General features: G+C 29.3%; 1 protein-coding gene and 1 long non-coding RNA gene across 3 annotated transcripts in view; one reads left to right on the forward strand and one right to left on the reverse strand.

Annotated features, from left to right (window-relative positions):
* LOC115885813 overlaps positions 1–18361 on the reverse strand; it is a 96127-nt gene that overhangs the window by 62127 nt on the left and 15639 nt on the right. The window lies entirely within an intron of this gene.
* On the forward strand, positions 7160–9426 carry LOC115885814. Its single transcript, XR_004050789.1, has 2 exons — positions 7160–7725; positions 9300–9426. It is a non-coding gene; the product is annotated as an uncharacterized LOC115885814 (long non-coding RNA).

An 18361-nucleotide genomic window follows, 5' to 3' on the forward strand; every position in this document is an offset into this window, starting at 1 on the left:
GACTGGTAATCGAAAGTAAGAAAATGGGTCTATCGATAGAAACCAAACTCCTGGTTAAGGACTTCAGAAGATGGTTTGGATATTCGTCAACAGACACCTTTAGAACTACAGTATTCAGAACGATGTTAGCCAGTCAGATAGCCAATCTTTGTAAGGAAATGGCGACTTAAGAAGAAGAAGGTATTTTTCTGTGGAAAAGTATAGAAAAAAGCAACCAAATATGGAACAATATCCCTAATATGGAAGACCGTCATCTCTCGGAAACGAATACGCCTAATCGCAAATGACAGTGATTTTTAATCTTTTTCCATCATTATACTCATGTGCAGGTTTTGCCTTGTCATTCAAACGGGCTTTGTGGTCACGGTGAGAGTGTTCTCTTTCAGCGCTAGGAGAAAGGTTTTTAAGGTACTCAGAAAGCAAGTATTTCTTGAATTAATATTGTACATACATTATGACAATGTATTAATTACATGTTTGTTTGATTCTTTCAGGGGTCTTTTATCTGAATGCGTTTAATAAAAAATCTGATATAAGATATGGTTAGTTTGAAGTATTTGTTTTGAAGTGGTCCATATTTGGGTACCAATTCCATATACAGGGTGGTCCGAATTGTATTCCGGAAACTTCGGCAGTATATTCTGCAGATAAAAATAAGTAAAAAAGCTCGTATAAATGTATGCCCTAGAATGCTTAGTTTCGGTGATACAGGGTGTAGAAGTTTCATTTTTATTTCGATTTTTTCCAAATAATTTCTGAAGTAACATCAATATTTGAATGAAATTTGGTGTCTGGGAGTTTTTTGATATGAGAAATTCGATTTTGTTGTCAATATGACTCCTACTTGAAGAGGGCGCCACCTACATATTTTTAACTGGTTTGAAGAGTAATAACTTTTTGTCCGTACCTGTATAAAACTACTAAGAAAAAGAATATACATTTACAACGTTTTTCACGTAAAAAAGATCTCTTAATAAAAATCTCTACGAGTAATAGTTCTCGAGATATTTGAAATCACAATTATCAATACCTATCATCATTGACATAAATTAAACATGTTGACTAAATAGTTTAATAGACGGAAATCATAAATTTGAAATGTTTTTGTGCCAAACCATCATCAATTATCATTTTTTTGAAAAAAAATTTATGATTAATTTAAAAAAATAAATTTTTTCCAAATTTATCTTTTTAGTCAAATAACTATCTACTCAACATGTTTAGTTTTTGTCAATAATGACATGTATTGACTATTTCCATTCTAAATATCTCGAGTAGGGTTGCTCGTAACGATTTTTACCAAGAGACATTTTTTACGTAAAAAAATATGAAAATGTACATTTTTTCACTCGGCAGTTCTATACAGGTACGGAAAAAAAGTTATTACTCTTCAAAACAGTTAAAATACATGTAGGTGGCGCCCTCTACAAATAGGGGTTATAATGACATCAAAATCAAATTTCTCATGTCAAAAAACTAATAGACACCAATTTTCATCCAAATATTGACGTTACTTCAGAAATTATTTGGAAAAAATCGAAATAAATATGAAACCTCTACACCCTGTATCTCCGAAACTAAGCATTTTAGGACATACATTTATAAAAAAGTTTTTTACTTCTTTTTATCTGCAAAATATGCTCCTGAAGTTTCCGGAATACAATTCGGACCACCCTGTATAGGTGCGTTTATGTTCAATTTGTTTTTGAGAAAATGTTATAATACATTAAATTAATATATGTAACAGAAAACAGAGGTTCCAGCTGGTCGACAATTTAAAGCAAATTTCTTTGTACCGTAAAATGGGGTGAATAGAAACAGTTTCGTAGGCTATTAGCGATATACCGGTTGATAAAAATGTGGTATTATTTTCCCGAATATTTTAAAACATGTGTCTTTGTTTGTTCTTTGCGTATACATATAATTTGATTTTTGAAAAATATGCATATAAATATTAAATAAAAATAACATTTGTGTTTCTATTCACCTGCTATTCGGGAGAATAGAAAACACACATTGATGTTAAGGTTTTTATCTATTCTATTTCCAACAAGGTGATTAGAAACAGTAAATTATTACATATTTAAGTAGGTTTAACAATAATTAACAATACATATAATATAACAACTTACATGTACCAGCTTATGTATTACTTTAAAAATAAATATTTTATTTATAAAGTTTTCGGGCCATACAAAATAGGTGATAAATCGATCTCACATTTATTGATCAGCTGATTGACAGAAACAGTGCTGCCACAGATAAAAATATAGTTTTTACGTTTTATTGTGTATTACCAATGATAGAAAAATTAGATATGTCGACTCTTTTTACTTTGAATATTTTCAATCGTGATTTGATTTTTTTCAGAAATGTTGTTTCTATTCACCACTATGTTTCTATTACCCCCATTTTACGGTAATTAATATTTTTTGGACACTTCTTCAAGGTATCAGCAAAATCGCAATAAAGTTAGCAAATAATTTTTTTTTAAATTTTAAGATTATAGAAAAATACCATAAAAATCAGTTGGATTTCGAATCTTTAAATTTTTGGTTATAAATCCATTTTTTCTTTCATTAAATCCTGAGTTGAACCAGTTGTTCTAAATTGATGAGAATAAAAACTATGGAAGAACAAAAAAAATGGTTTCATTTTTTATTTATATATGTATAAATATTAGTTAAGTAATACTTATTAATATAAGAAAAATATTCATATACGGGTATAACATGTTATATGTTTAGTATACCATCTATTATAAATTTAAATATTATGAATGCACTTTTACCCATGATATGGTATGATTGTATAACGATCGCATAACTAACTAATTTATAACGGGCCCCACCTTTAATATTTTACAGCATTCAAAGAATTATTAATATGTATAAGGAAGGCGACTGTATTTTTTTAATGTGAGTCTATGGGTAATTATTTTATCTTTGTTTATAGAAAAATTACATAATAAACAACTTGACTTACAAGCATACCTACATATACAGGGTGTCCCAATATTCCGTGGACACAACCGTGGACATAGAACTACTAGGTATTTTTGGAATCAAAATAAGTTCATTGGAGTCAATTTACCTCTATACAAGAGTGTTTCGTTTGTCCGTTAGAGGGCATCAAGCTTTAAAAATAAACTTTTTTCAGATATTTTGAGAACCGTTATCTGGGTCTATGTTTAACATTCACAAAAATCAAGATAAAGTACGGAAAGGGTGAAAACTACACCCATCCATAAATTTTAGTAGAAATATTTACCAACTCAACTGACCGATTTTTTTTTGTGGAATGGCCCTTCTAGTATTTACTACATTTTTTGTTTCTTGTAAAAAAACGCCACCACGCATACCTACTTTTTGAAGAAAAAATAATTTTTAAGAAGCCGACCAAAAAATGTTTTTTATTACATCAAGCTATAGATGCGAATAAAATTATGCTCTAATAATCTAGTTCGCAAAAATATGGAATTTTATGTTAATACTACAAATTATAGCTTCACAAAAAATGTTTAAATAATTAATAAATTTTAAATTAATTAATGTTCGAGTTTATTTTTTAATTGATGTCCTTTAACGGAAAAACGAAGCAATTTTGTATAAAGGTAAAGTATGTGCAATTAACTTATTTGGTTAAAAAAATACGTACTTGTTCTATGTCCACGGAATATTAGAACTTCCTGTATAAAATGTCTATACCTATGTGCACCTGTACCTGTATAAAATGTCTATACCACTGCAAGAAAATCTACAAAATAAAATAAAAGAAGGAAAGAGATAAACTTTCCGAAACGTTAAGCATTTTTTGTTCGTTAGGCGAATTTGTATATAGTCTGTGAAACAAATAACTTTGAATTTGACAGTTCCTGCGGGCTTTTCTAGTGTTAATTTTATTAGGTTAGCAACTTGCGGCCATGCTGACGCAATGCCGTCTCTAATAGAACAGCCTAGGAGCAAGATTTATGACGTCAAGCTAGTTAGATACTACGGATTAATAAATATCTTATAGAATACATGGAAAACAATTATTCCTTGTATTTTTTTCGAAAATCAAAAATTTTAGAATAATTTTACATATAAAATGACAGCGACCTTTATTTCATAACCATCGCTGACGCCTTTTTTTCTATGATATTGTATTATTTGCAAATATAATTTTTCGAACATTGATACTTGCAAAATATACATATAAATTTTGTGAATGCAAATAATAATACATCACTATTAGTAGATATTGAATGTTTTTTGTTAAATTACATCGATTTTCAAACCCCAAAATTTAAAATATATTTTACAGTTTACCCGTTATGTTATGTACCTATTCATTATTTGTATATTGTAAAACATTTGCTGCATTTGCAGGGGCGGATACAGAAATTTATTTTAGGTGGGGCCCAAAATAAAAAATAGTGCCAAATATGCCTTTTAGGGCGCCATTTTTAACCCAAAAGCCTAATATTTAACCCAATTTACAGATTTTAGGGGGGGGGGGGCCCATGGGCCCTCACTCTGTATCCACCACTGTGCATTTGTATAGTTCATAGTTTATTTGCCAAAGTATTTATTACTATAAATAGGTATATATATTGTATTTATTAACTGTATATTATGTATATTTCATGTAAACTATATCATTTTTAAAATACAAACCAAAAATACAAGGAATAATTATGTTTTCCATGTATTCTACAACATATTTATTAATCCGTAGTATCTAACTAGCGTAACGTCATAAATCTCGCTCCGAGACTGTTCTATTAGAGACGGCATTGGTCTGATATTTAGAATTGTAAAAAGCTGATGACATTTCTCTTCTGACAATTATGACATTTCGTGTTAATTTTTGCAAGAAGAGGAAGAACTGTCACTTGTTTTATTATTTTCCTTTTCTATTTCACGAAAGTAAAAAGAGTTACCTATCTGATTCGTTCAGGCACTCAATTTAAAGAATATCAGTAACTTTTTTGACAGAGGGATTTTATATTTGCCATGTTGGTAAAAAATAACGGTCAAAATTCAAAGTTATTCATTTTATAGACTATATCTATAAACCTAACTGCTAATAACTGACAAGTATGTTTTCATTTGGATTAACGCCAGCAGTGTTTACAAAAAATAACTATTTTATTTTGTAGATTTTCTTGCAGTGGCGAAATAACTATATAGGATTTTTTGGAGAAACGTCCTGTATATTTTGTAGGATTTTGTTTGTCTGATTTGGAAAAATAAATTCTCCATTTTTTTTCTCAAAAACTATGCGATGTAGCGTTTTGTACAAGAGAAAAAAAATGTAGTGAATACTAAAGGCACCATTTTACAAAATAAATCGATCGTCGGTTGAGTTGGAAAATATTTATACTAAAATTTATGCATGGGTAGTTTTTTCTTTATTTTTGTGAAAGTCAAATGAAGACTTCAAGTAAATAATGTTCTAAGTGCCAAAAAATCGGTTGCTCATGTTTTATTAGTAAACTGTCCTAAGTTCCATAACAAAAAACATATCCGTCCAAAAAACGGATTTTTTGAAAATCAATTTTATTTTTTCCTTACGTTGCTTTTTAGAAAATCAAAAAACTAATTGAACATTCTCATAGCCACTTTGTCAGAACTATCTGACAGTATTTTTAGATTTTCAAATTATCTGATAATTTGTGAGATGCATAGGCCAATTTAATTTTTTTAAATAGGGACCTGCATTTTTTATTTGAGGCTTTGAAATAATTCGGTCTCCTGCGTAGAACGATATGCCACACTTTATAATTTTCTTTGTTTTAGATACTTTAACAACAACAAAACTGTTTAATTATTATATAAAATAATTTCAAGCCCGACTCTGGATTTTTAAATTATTTAACCTGATTATATTCATCTCAACAATATGGAAAATCGAGCCAATTGAAAGATTTAAATAAATAATATCCATGTCAGCAATTTAAAAATTTTATTTTTAACTTTTTTTGTTAATTTGAAATCTCAATGTATGCTCTAATAATATGTATACCTAATATTAATCCTACTTATTATAAATATATCAACTTCTACGAACAAATTTCTAGTGCTCTACATGTAGGGTTTATTTAATACCACCCTCCCTATTGCACACATCTATTTTTCGTTCAATTTTATGTATAGCCCTTTTAACAGATCTTCTTATACTTCCGAATGCATTTTGTACTCTTTGTTGTAAATGTTGGGGTATATTGATTTCACTTTTACAAATGACGTCAAGACACAGATTCAGGAACCTTGCTGGCCATTATGCTGCTCCACCATTCCCAATCCATCTTCTGAGGAAATGATTTTATTGTTTATATTATTTATTTCATATTATTTCTTGTATTTGATTTTCCTCTTTCAATGATTAATTTCACGTCATTGTTCAGTTTTAAAATTCCTCAATATTGTAACAATGAATAGATTAAATATTAAAAAAAAAGAGCCGGACTTGAAATTAGTTTAAATAAATAGTGTTCAAATATCCGAAAGAAAAAAAAATATTAAGTGTGGCACATTATTGTACTCAGGAGGCCGAGTTCTTTCTAAATCTGAAATAAAAAATGCAGGTTCGTATTTAAAAAAATTAAGTTGGCCTCTGTGTCTCACAAATTAACAGCTAATTTGAAAAACTAAATATTATCAGATAGGCCTGATAAAGTTGCTATGAGAATGTGCAATTAGTTTTTTGATTTTCTAAAAAGTAACGTCAGGAAAAAATAAAATTGATTTTCAAAAAAATCCGTTTTTTCCAAAAAACTCAGCAATCCTTGAAATTTCTAAAACTTTTTTGATGGCATCTTGGTGAACATCCCAAGACGCAACTTTGCCCCAATTTAACCATCTACATATGTATTACGGTTTCCTAGATACCAATGCTCGTACCTCGAATTTGTAGCACCCTGTATATGTATGTACCAATAATTAATAAAAAAGTATACATCAATACAGTGTAGCTTGAGGTAAGAAGCTGGAAGTTATGGAAAACCACGACACAGCCAAGTCAGAGTTCAATAGAAAGAAATAGGGATATTGAGAAAAATGCTAACTGCTGTATTGTTGTTGCTGCTGGTAGCTGTCGCATTTCAACATTTCCGTATATTATGTGATCGATAACGTTTTCTAGTTCACCGGTTCTCCATAAACGTCTAACCCTTGATTATGTATAAATAGATGTACAATGAGGGCTTAGTACAAGCCCGTCTTCTAGGTGGCGCCTTGCCCGTTCTGAATTTTTGTATTCCCCTACGATTTTCTTTGAGGGGAATCCGTTAAACCCGCCCATCGTTCAAAAATGGAAGGGCGCGAGGTCACATCTATTGGGCCACTTATTAGCACGTTTCACCCATGTTTTACGAAAATAGCTTTATCCTTGTTTGTTTCAACTGTGACAAGAAAAAAGGAAAAAAAGTTATATTCGCTTCTAAATTCGGCAGTTTTGTTGATCTTTCTCGACTTGTAATTTCGTTTCGTTTAGGTTATGTCTTATAAAAATAAATATTTATAAGCTTTTGAATTGAAATATACCTTAATGCATATCTGAGTAATTAAAAAATTCAGTTTTTTCGTCCCTCGCGAAGAAACATAAACAGTATTTGTGAAATTTGGATTAGAAACTATTATTTTATTAGTTTATTTTGTTGTGTTTAAGTGTTGTGTATTTGTACCTACTGGATAATATTTTCCAACATATTTAATTAAGCAAAAAGCATCTGTTTTACAGGTAAGTAAATACTGTTCATATTTATTTCTAAATTCATATAAATTTGTTTTAAATCACTCTTGGGAAAAATGTTATAGAGTCTGAGATAAGTTTAATAATAAACATTTGATAGATTGATAGATAGATTAAACGATAATGCCCAGTTTGCTTAAAAGTTTAAAAAAATACTGATTTTATGCTATAAATTGTTTCATTTCTCACTTTGCTTTTTTGGAATTGTCAGATATATTGTGTATTTTATAATTTTTCCGAGAATTTTTCTTAATAACTTGATAACGTAAAATATTTTTTATCTACAGTCAACCCTGTGTTTAGATAAAGCTTCATATCAGATTTCCTATTTTATATTTTCACTCAAATCATATTTTTTGTAAAATATGCTTGCAAAAGTAGCGTAAATTTGACAGGGAGGTATTTTTATAGATATACAGGATGATTCAAATATATATTTACTTTTAAAGTTATTAGTTATGAGCAAAGGTTATGAGTTTGTGAAAAGAAAGGCTATATTTTGTATTTTTGCTTGGTGGATTTGTTATTAAATTGTCATTCCAAAAAATACCATAATGTCGTAGTCGTATAGAGTTCATTTTGACCAAAGAATATATTTTGACCCTTTTTGGATTGAATTTTATTGTTTATATAATAAAATATATATTTAAAGCCCTCTCTTTCTAAGTTAAGTTAAAAATAGGTAATATCGACGTTTTTTACTGGAACTAATTTAAGTTAATAATTAATAATTATATAATTCATATAATAATATTAAAATAGACTAAATTGTTTATTATATACAGGATGAGTCAAAACTAGATATTATATTTTTCTTTGCTATTTCAAATGAAACACTGTATTTTATATCATAAATCAACAAAGCTTTTATGCAACTTTTGTTTTATTAAGATCTATATCCCAAATTAATAGTTATTAAATTGTTTTCAATTGTCTCTTTGCGAATAAACATGATTTGTTTTACGCAATTTTTATTAGTAGGTTTGTCGTCAAAAGTGATGTATCTATTTATCAGCGACAAAAATTAAGAATTAGATGTCTAAAATAATTTCCTAATTATTTTTTTACTTGGCATCAGTAAATATGATTTATTTTATCGATGCAGCTGAAAATAATTATCTATTCTAAAAGAGGACATTGCTGTATAAACATCGATTATGGATTTAAAAATTATTTTTCAAAACAAAGTTGGACAAAATTTTTGGAGAAAAAATTGGACTTCTGTTCGAAATAATTGAGAAAAACCCAACATCTAGTTTTGACGCCCCCAGTATATATCGTGCATTATAGTTGATTATACTGCAATTTATTATACACACGTAGTTTTGTTTGGTGAAAATGAAACTTTCTAAAAGTATTCCCAATTAAAACATATTAAGAATTTCCTACATTATAATTTTGAAAGACGTTTGAGTGGGCAGACAATTTGGTCTAAAATAATCATATGTCTAAAAAAATTAGTCTAAAATAATCAAAAACCACTTAACACATATAACTCGCTTTTAAAAAACTAAAAGAAATAAGTTTGTTTATTATATTCATATTTTATTAAATTATTATAGGTGTGACTGCTAAGTGGTCGTACTCGCCACTTTAACCAAGCATTGGTGGGACCTTCAGAGATCATAATGCGAATTTCTTCATACCATGTAAATCTATATACATGTATTAATAAATGCGTTTGCTTTATTAAATTTTTTTTCTTATACGGTATGAGCGAAAAAAAAACGGCGTCTATTTGTTTACGTACAAATGACATCGATATTCATTTCCAAACCACCTCTGAGGCCGTTTTTTTTTATCGTATGGTATATATTTACATATCCCTTATCCTTTAATTCCGATTTATTTCTAATAATTATAAAAATAAGATACCTGATTAATTCTTCCGAAATATTATAAAATGAGATATCACGAAAGAAATAAAGTTAATTATCTCGTTTGTTTTGGGAATTCCAAAAAAATAAAAAAAAGGGTATAGAGAATCTTTAGAGACACAGTTCAAATGTTATTTTTGAGTATACTGGTTGCTTCAAAAAATGTGGCGGATACATGTTTTTTAATGCAAAACTCCATTTTTATTTTATTTTCGATTCTGCCTAAAATTCTATAACTTTTTTTTATAAATAACGTTAGTAAGTATTTACAATTTAAAAAAAAAGTAAAATTTTATTCCTATGTTACTTAACTGTCAGTTGTTTCCGAAGTTGGACTACACAAATTTGGTAGGAGTGTTTTACAGAGATGAAAAAAAAATATATTTATATGTAAAAATACTTGCAGTTAGATGCTACACTGTGTTCAAACATTTTTTTTGGCTGATCCGATATATATATTATTATTTTTTCTAGTGATTTTACAAAACCTTTCAACATTTGTTAAGAAAGTATATTAAGTACACCTATACTCAACAGCTTGCAATCTGTTCTGAATTTTATCCTTCTTTTAATTCATTTACATTATAACAAGTTGCCATATGACAAAACAAAAATTATTTATTATTAAACATTAAGTAAAGTGATTTATTTAGTTATATGACATTCTTAATAGAAGTTGAAGGATTTTGTAAAATCTATCAGAAAGAATTATAATATATCGGGTGTTTTTCAAAAGTAGCTTGATTGATGTATTCAATTAGTTTCGGTCATTTCTTGTTTCACCGGAAATGACTACAACTTTTGGTTTTTAAATGGTACCGTCGGTATTTTTTTACTTTATTTTGCAGAATATGGCATTCTCAATAGAATAATTCAATGTCAACTTTTGACTCTTTTACTTAAAAAATAGTATTTTAAAGTTCAATCTAGTAGAGTGCCATGATAATAAACAACATGTAACCGGTCGTAAAGATAACGACAGTTTGACTCGACATACGGAGTGTGTGGTACCAAATTATTTACCAAAATTAGGTACCAAAATTTATTAGGTATCAAAAAATGCTTTTCCAAATATGCTAATGAGCCACTCTCGTTTCATTAAAAAAAATTGAGTTATGATTAAAATACGAAATGGGCATATTTCAACTGACCAGGAAAAGACACAAAAAATATTAGACGACCAAATCAATTTTTCCAAAGCTCCTTGATTAATCCTTGATTAAAAAATAATGGTTTTAACACAGCCATGACACTAGATTGAATTTTAAAATGCTATTTTTGATTTAATTGAAAATGTCAAAAGTTGACATATGATTGTTGATGTCAAAAGTTGTCATTCTATTCAGAATGTCATTTTCTATCAAATAAAGTACCGTATGATCGAATAAAAACGGCGTCAGCAATGGCTATGAAATGAAAAGCGCTGTCATTTTATATGTAAATTTATATGAGAAATGTCATCGATGTTCATTTCATAGCCATCGCTGACGCCGTTTTTATTCGATCTTACGGTATAAAAAATACCGAGGGTACCATTTAAAAATCAAATGTATACATTTCCGGTGAAACAGGAAGTGACCGAAACTAACTGAATACGAATCAATCTCGATTTATGTCATATACCTACTAACATTCCCAATTTAGTTTTTTTCTCGGAATCTGAAAAAATAAAAAAGTTATAGAGGTGAACCACTTTAAAAAAAAACACTCAGTATAGGCTGTGTCATTGAAAGAGTCTGCAGATATTTTTTTAATTTTAAATACGTAGAATTAACCATTAATATATGTTGAACACCCTGTAGCATCTGCCTTAAATATCTACATAGTATCTAATATTTTTTCTTCATCAACAAATTGAAATATTAGAAAACTAGTTTTAGGTTACACCATTATACAAGGATTATACATAAAAAAGTAATAATTTTACGCAGGATCTAAAATAAAATAGGAGTTACATTTAAAAAAAAAAAACATTATGTTAAATCCGTCATACTTTTTACAAAGTTACAGAGGTAGGTAGGTATAGTTTCATATATTTTTTTAATTATCCATCTAGAAATAAAATATATATATATACCTAATATAATAATTTAGTATTTAACAAGGGGCCATGAAAATCAAAATAAATATAAATCCATATCCAAAAATAAAAAATGTAAATAACGCTTTGAGGTAAAAATTCGGTTCAAAGCAGATAAGATATTTTATTCTTTACCGAGAATTAAATTCGAAGAATTCCTAGTCCCTACTTCTTTGCCAAATTCAATAGTCTCCGCCCCTTTTTACGTTTTAATTTTTGCCACCAGTTGGCAGCATCGACTTATACAGGCACATTGACTAACTATTAATATATAAACAAGGGTCTAACGTACCATCGGCATCGCCGTGAATCATCCAATATGAAATCTTTTTATATTTTTAAATAAGAACATATTATACAGATGTTCTGCAAGACTTCTACTATGGTCTTTTTACTGCAAGTTTTAGCATAAAGTATTCTTGTACGTTGACAGTTAAAAATTCTTATGGGAAGGTACATATATTAGAATTTTTTTACTCTTAATGGTAATTAAAAAATCAAAAGTTGTAGATCATATATTATTTTGATCATACGGTGCAATATAAATCTACTATATTCATAAAGATAAAAAAAATATATTTCACTAATATTTGTCCTGTAGATACCCTACATATTTAAAAAAAAAATATTTAGCTTTATAACCAGTATGAGCGGTACCTATAATATGTCGGTTACCTCCATGTGGTATACAGCACATGTTCTCCCTGAACAAACTTAGCGGTATTTTAAATTTACCGTGATATGAATATCTAGTTAAAATACAATTGTATTCATTACATTAGCTTATATGCTTAGTTGGGTCTATCTTGCATGATATAAAATAACATTGCAATGACTAATTCAGCAGCACTAATTTTGTAATTTATATTTTTAAGTTTATTCAATACACCTATACACCTTTCTAATATTTAACAAGATTAAATAGTAAGAAGACTAATAACAAGATTGAAAATATGAAGTAAAGTAAAAATTAAGTTGTAGCAGTGTTGTCATTCCTGATACATCTTCTACACAAAGTATAGGTAATTATTAATAGGGATGTACCGGGTATTTCTTAAAAGTGGCTCACTTCTATAACTTTGATATTTTTTCAGCTAAACAAACGAGATTTGGTACGTTAGCATATGACATAAAAATGTTCACACTTTCTGTTTCACCGGAAATGATTACAACTTTTAATTTTAAATATCACCCTCGGTATTTTTTTACTTTATTAGATAGAAAATTACATTCGGAATAGAATGACATTCTCGCTTAAAAAATCGCATTTTAAATTTGAATTCAGAGTGCCATTACTGTGTTAAAAACACTAATCTTTAATCAAGGAGCCTTGAAAATAGATTTGATCGTCTAATGTTTCTAATATCTTGTCTGAGCCGTTAAAAGATGCCCAAATCGTATTTTTAATCATAACTTATGACGGTGGCTCATTAGAATATTTGGAAAAAAATAATTTGGTACCACACATTTGGTATTTTGAGTCAAATTGTCGTTACAATTATGGCCATGGCCCCCTAAATTCAAATTTAAAATACTATCTTTTTAACTGAAAAAGTCAAAAGCTGACATAGGATATGTCATTCTATTCAGAATGATTATAATTTTTTATCAAATGAAGTAGCCAAAAAACACAGAGGGTCATTTAAAAATTATAAGTTGTATTAATTTCCTGTAAAACATGACAAGTGACTAATAAGAATTATATTCGTCAATCAATCCTAATTTATGTCATATACTAATATACTAAATCCCGTTATTTTATCTAAAAGAATAAAAAAATTATGGGGTGAGCCACTTTTGAGAAACACTCGGTATTTAAGTTCATTGAGAGTTCAGAGACTGTTTGCATCGAGGTTTGCATAATTTAAAAATTATTTGTTATAAGAATACTATAAATCTAATAGACAGAATAGTAAATCTAGCTTGTAGATTTTTTCTGATTTGTTTTCATAATATTAATCCGAAAATATTTATGCTGCTGAGTATTCTTAATTTGGTATTTATTAAGACAAAAAGACTATCAATTTAATTTAATTTTAAGTAAATAAATAACACTTAATTTACTTTCTACAAGAACAAGCAACGGGTTTCATTTTTAATGAAATTATTACTAATTTAAAAATATTATTATTTTATTTTAAAATAAAAATAATATCTATCCCGTACGAAAATAGGAAAGTTCTAAACTTCAATACAACTTATTACAGGACTTATTTTTGTTGCTACATCGAAAAAAACTTGTATTGGTTAAAAATGGCCAAAAATAAATGTTTAAGACGGGACCCCATTAGGCCACACGCCACGCCATGCCACCCCACGTCATGAAGATCTGTGCGTATGTTTTTCCATTTAATTACATGTGTTGCGTACGCACTAGGGCTCACGCCATCCCACTCGATCAGACGTGTGATGGGCGATTCGTCTGTCCGAGATCTCATGTGTACACTCCTACCAACGTCGCAACACGTGGGCTTACGTGAGCTCACGTGGGATAGCGTGGCGTGGCGTGTGGCTTAATGGGGTCCCGGCATTATTCAGTTTGCTAAATATTGGCTGTAGGTACTACCACAGAACTGTGATACTACGGTAAAATTACAAATAAATCATCATTTTCAAATAAAGTTTTACGATTTTAATATGTAATTTAATTTTTATTGCAGTTGTTGAAATCTTAATAATTTTAATAAAATTGGTAAATTTGATTTTTTTTAGAAAAGTTACATTCAATAAAAAATATTTTAAAATATACATTGTGACGAATATACAGACAGAAAAGTATAAGCTTAATATTAGTTTTTATATTAATTTATGTCTACGAATATAATCTCTACAACTGATGATATACAGTAGAATAAAAAACGGCGTCAGAGTTGTAAATAAAGATCACTGCTTTTATATGTATGTAAAATTATATGGAAAGTGTAATTAAAAGTTCACATTTTTTCATACGGTATATATATATTTTTTTAATAAATGTAAAAATACAACAGTCCGTCTGATTTATTTAATTTTCTACATTTACTTCCAAAACTGCAGATACGTCTTTATTATTAATAATAATTGTCTCTTTTACATAGCAGGTTACACTCTTACTAGGGTCTCCATCGGTATGTTAAGAATTCTGTGTGACCAGCACTACGAGTTACGAGTTAACCCAGCCCATTCCTTGGTAAATTCCAAGTACTATGTTAAGGCTTAGTTCACCTAGGCAAATTTGAAAAAATTCAACTAATGGTATGCCAACAATAGGACTCATAACGACGGCAGTAAAGGCTGTATTACGCTACCGGGTACCATAGCAAAATTATTAAATAGGATATTATTATTTAAAAAAATAATAAAGGTCAAAATTTAGGAAATAATTTAATTTAGGGTACGGAGACTAAATTCTGATTTTTATTAAGGTGTAATTACTGCACTGATAATGCATGAAAATTAGCTCTCTATATTCAAAACGCTATAAATATTAATGTGCCAGATCTAATTAAATCAATTAAAATATATTGTGTAATTTCTATGGTTGTCGGTTTCTAATTTATCTATCGATTTGGTAATATTATGCTTTATATACACACCATTGCAAAACATATTTTTTACTCTTCTTAGTATACAATAATTGTAATTGTTCATATACCACAAATTACTTTTATCATTTTGCTTTTCTTGGTTCAAATCATCTAATGCATATTATCGTTGATTGAAAGAATTGTGAAGATACGCAACCATAACGGGTGAATTCGTGACAAGGCTGATTTTATTTCCCCTTACGTCTCAAGTGCTGTACAGTGGAGACATCAATCGTTCTGCGGCCAACGCATAAAACACTTATATTCTCTAATTCGGCCAGCGAAGGCATATCGAAGACGGTATGGAACTGAAAGAGACAATGTTGCCATATTAAAATGTGTAATATCTGATTGACGAAAATATTTTTGGATGATAAATCCGCGTTTATGTATTATGTATTAGTGCCAAACATAGAATAAACAACAAAAATAAAAATTCTTTTATAGGTACTAAATATGTCGTATGAACCTTATTTTTATGTGAAGAATATCCCCACAAGAGATGGCACATGTTTTTTGAAACACCCTGAAGGTTCGGGACAACACCGGTATCATTTCTAAGGAGAGACCAAGTTAAAGAGGTAAAGAAAACGGAGATGAGGTTATCTACTACCTCTTACGAGGATATACACCTTTCCACGGTTGCGGAAGGGTGTATATCCTCGTAACAGGTAGATTCCCACTTCTCGCAGGATGAAAATCTGTTGCCAGAGGAGGATGGGAAGATCCCCATGTATGATGACTTAAAGACTGTATGATAATTTATAACTCAAGAAAGGAGAACAAAATAGATTTTTAAGATCGCGGTGATTAATCCCCCTTCTACTCTTTCTACATTCTATAGCATAAAATCGTGCAAAAAATGCAAGAACACAAGAGTCTTGTATTCTTGGTCTTCTGCAAGCCTTGCATTGGTCGGTCTTGGATTGGTCTTGCAGATAAAACGGTACTTTTATAATATATAATAATTATATTATATAGGTACCTTAATGCTATACCATCATAAAATTAAGTATTGACAGTGGAATATAGTTTAACGTAACTGAGAATAATATACACTGGCAGTCACATTATTCTTCCAATGTTGTCTTCAATATTATACATAAAAATACTTAAATAGGTCTTTTCAAAATCGATCTATCGAATCTATAATCAAGAAATGAACCCGTTGTGGTATAGATTTAAATAGGTATGTGACCTAAAATCTCTCACATATAAGCATTTTCGTAAAAAAATACCTATACCGACCTGGTCATTTGATTACTGTGTATAGGATTTTAACGTGTAAGACAGAGAATAATATAAATGACCGGTTGACAGACAGAGAGACAGCATCAAAAGGGGCCGGCGAGGAGCCGGTGCGACCGATACAGTGTTGCCGGTTTTTACGGGTGTGGGCAAGGTAAAGCATAAGCATGGAAGCAGAAATTAAATCATTACAGAAAACCATTAACAGATATGATGCAGAGAGCATTCGAAGGAAATAGAACAGGTGAAAAAAAATTGCGTTTCTCTATAAATATAAGTTACTTTTTGTACAGTATACATATAAAACGTGTAATAGTTAAAAGTAGTTTTAAAAGAATAAATAAAATATACAAAATACTACATATACAGGGTGCTACAAATTCGAGGTACGAGCATTGGTATCTCGGAAACTATAACATATACAAACATAGTTAAGTCGGGTCTTGGGATGTTCGCCAACAAAAAAAAAATCAAAAATTTCATGGATTGGCCTGCGTGTGGTGGTGTCATTAGGCCTGTTCCAAACACCGGAACACCGTTTTAACACCGGTGTTTGGCTGACACCGGTGGCCAAATATGGGCTATCCGACAACGACACCGGTGTTTATTTCGATACCGGTATTCATCTACAACACCGGTGTTCATCTCGATACCGGTTTTGACTACGACACCGATGTTTGGTAAACTTTGGTAAAGAAGAAATAATGTTAATTAATAAGTTCAAAATAAACGTGATAATAATAATGTCGTATCGGTGCTTATTTTTATCGTTTATTAAAGCGCACCGACTTTGACTTAAAGCTTTCAAATTTAAATATATTTTTTTTGCCAGACTAATCACTAAAGTAAAGTGAAAGCGTCAGATAAAAAACTATAAAGTAAAAAATTGTTTAATCAAAAACAAACAGAAAACAAAACAAACCATAAAGAAACAAAAATTCATAGCTGTTAGATAAACTAAAGAATATTACATTAAAAAGAACTAAAAGAAAAATAAACAAACGGCACCTTATCGACACGGCACCGGTGTTGATCTCAACATCGGTGTATATATATATATATTATATATATATATATATATATATATATATATATATATATATATATATATATATATATATATATATATATATATATATATATATATATATATTGAGAGGTCAAAGAAAAGAATAAAAAATATATATATATATATATATATATATATATATATATATATATATATATATATATATATATATATATATATATATATATATAAATAATTTGTATTGTTGAAGTATTTTACATATAGTAGGTTTGTTGTATTTTAGGGTATTTTATTAAATGTATTGTAGGAATTGGTAGTTGTAAATCGATGCCTCGCACAAAAAAGATCGTTTTTTTCTAATGTAAATTTATGCTTATTGTATGCTTATTTTATGTTTATTTATTTTTATATTGCCACTCTATTGAGCATAAAAATAAACATTATTATTATTATCAAAAAACTCGATTTGATTAGTGGCAACCACATACAAAAGTATCTACATACGTCCTGGTTAAGATTTTTTTTTATACAGGGTCCGGCACTAGTGCGTCGGACAACTGTAGTTTCTAGAATAAAAAAAACTTGAGAATTTTGTTTAAATGTAAACCTAAAGTATGTAAGGCTGAAATATATATATATTTTTTATTTATTTATTAATATTTTGAAATTATTAAAATATGTTAACTTAAACTCGAGGGGTGAACACTAGGATTTATGGTGTACACATGAGGATTTCCAGGGATGTACTGAGGATGTAGTGGATGTACCGAGGCTGCAATTTCAGAGGATGTAGGGATGTACCAAGGATGTAGGAGATGTACCG

Source organism: Sitophilus oryzae, unplaced genomic scaffold (assembly GCF_002938485.1).
Source record: "Sitophilus oryzae breed Bouriz unplaced genomic scaffold, Soryzae_2.0 scaffold_41_pilon_pilon, whole genome shotgun sequence".
NCBI lineage: Eukaryota > Metazoa > Arthropoda > Insecta > Coleoptera > Curculionidae > Sitophilus > Sitophilus oryzae.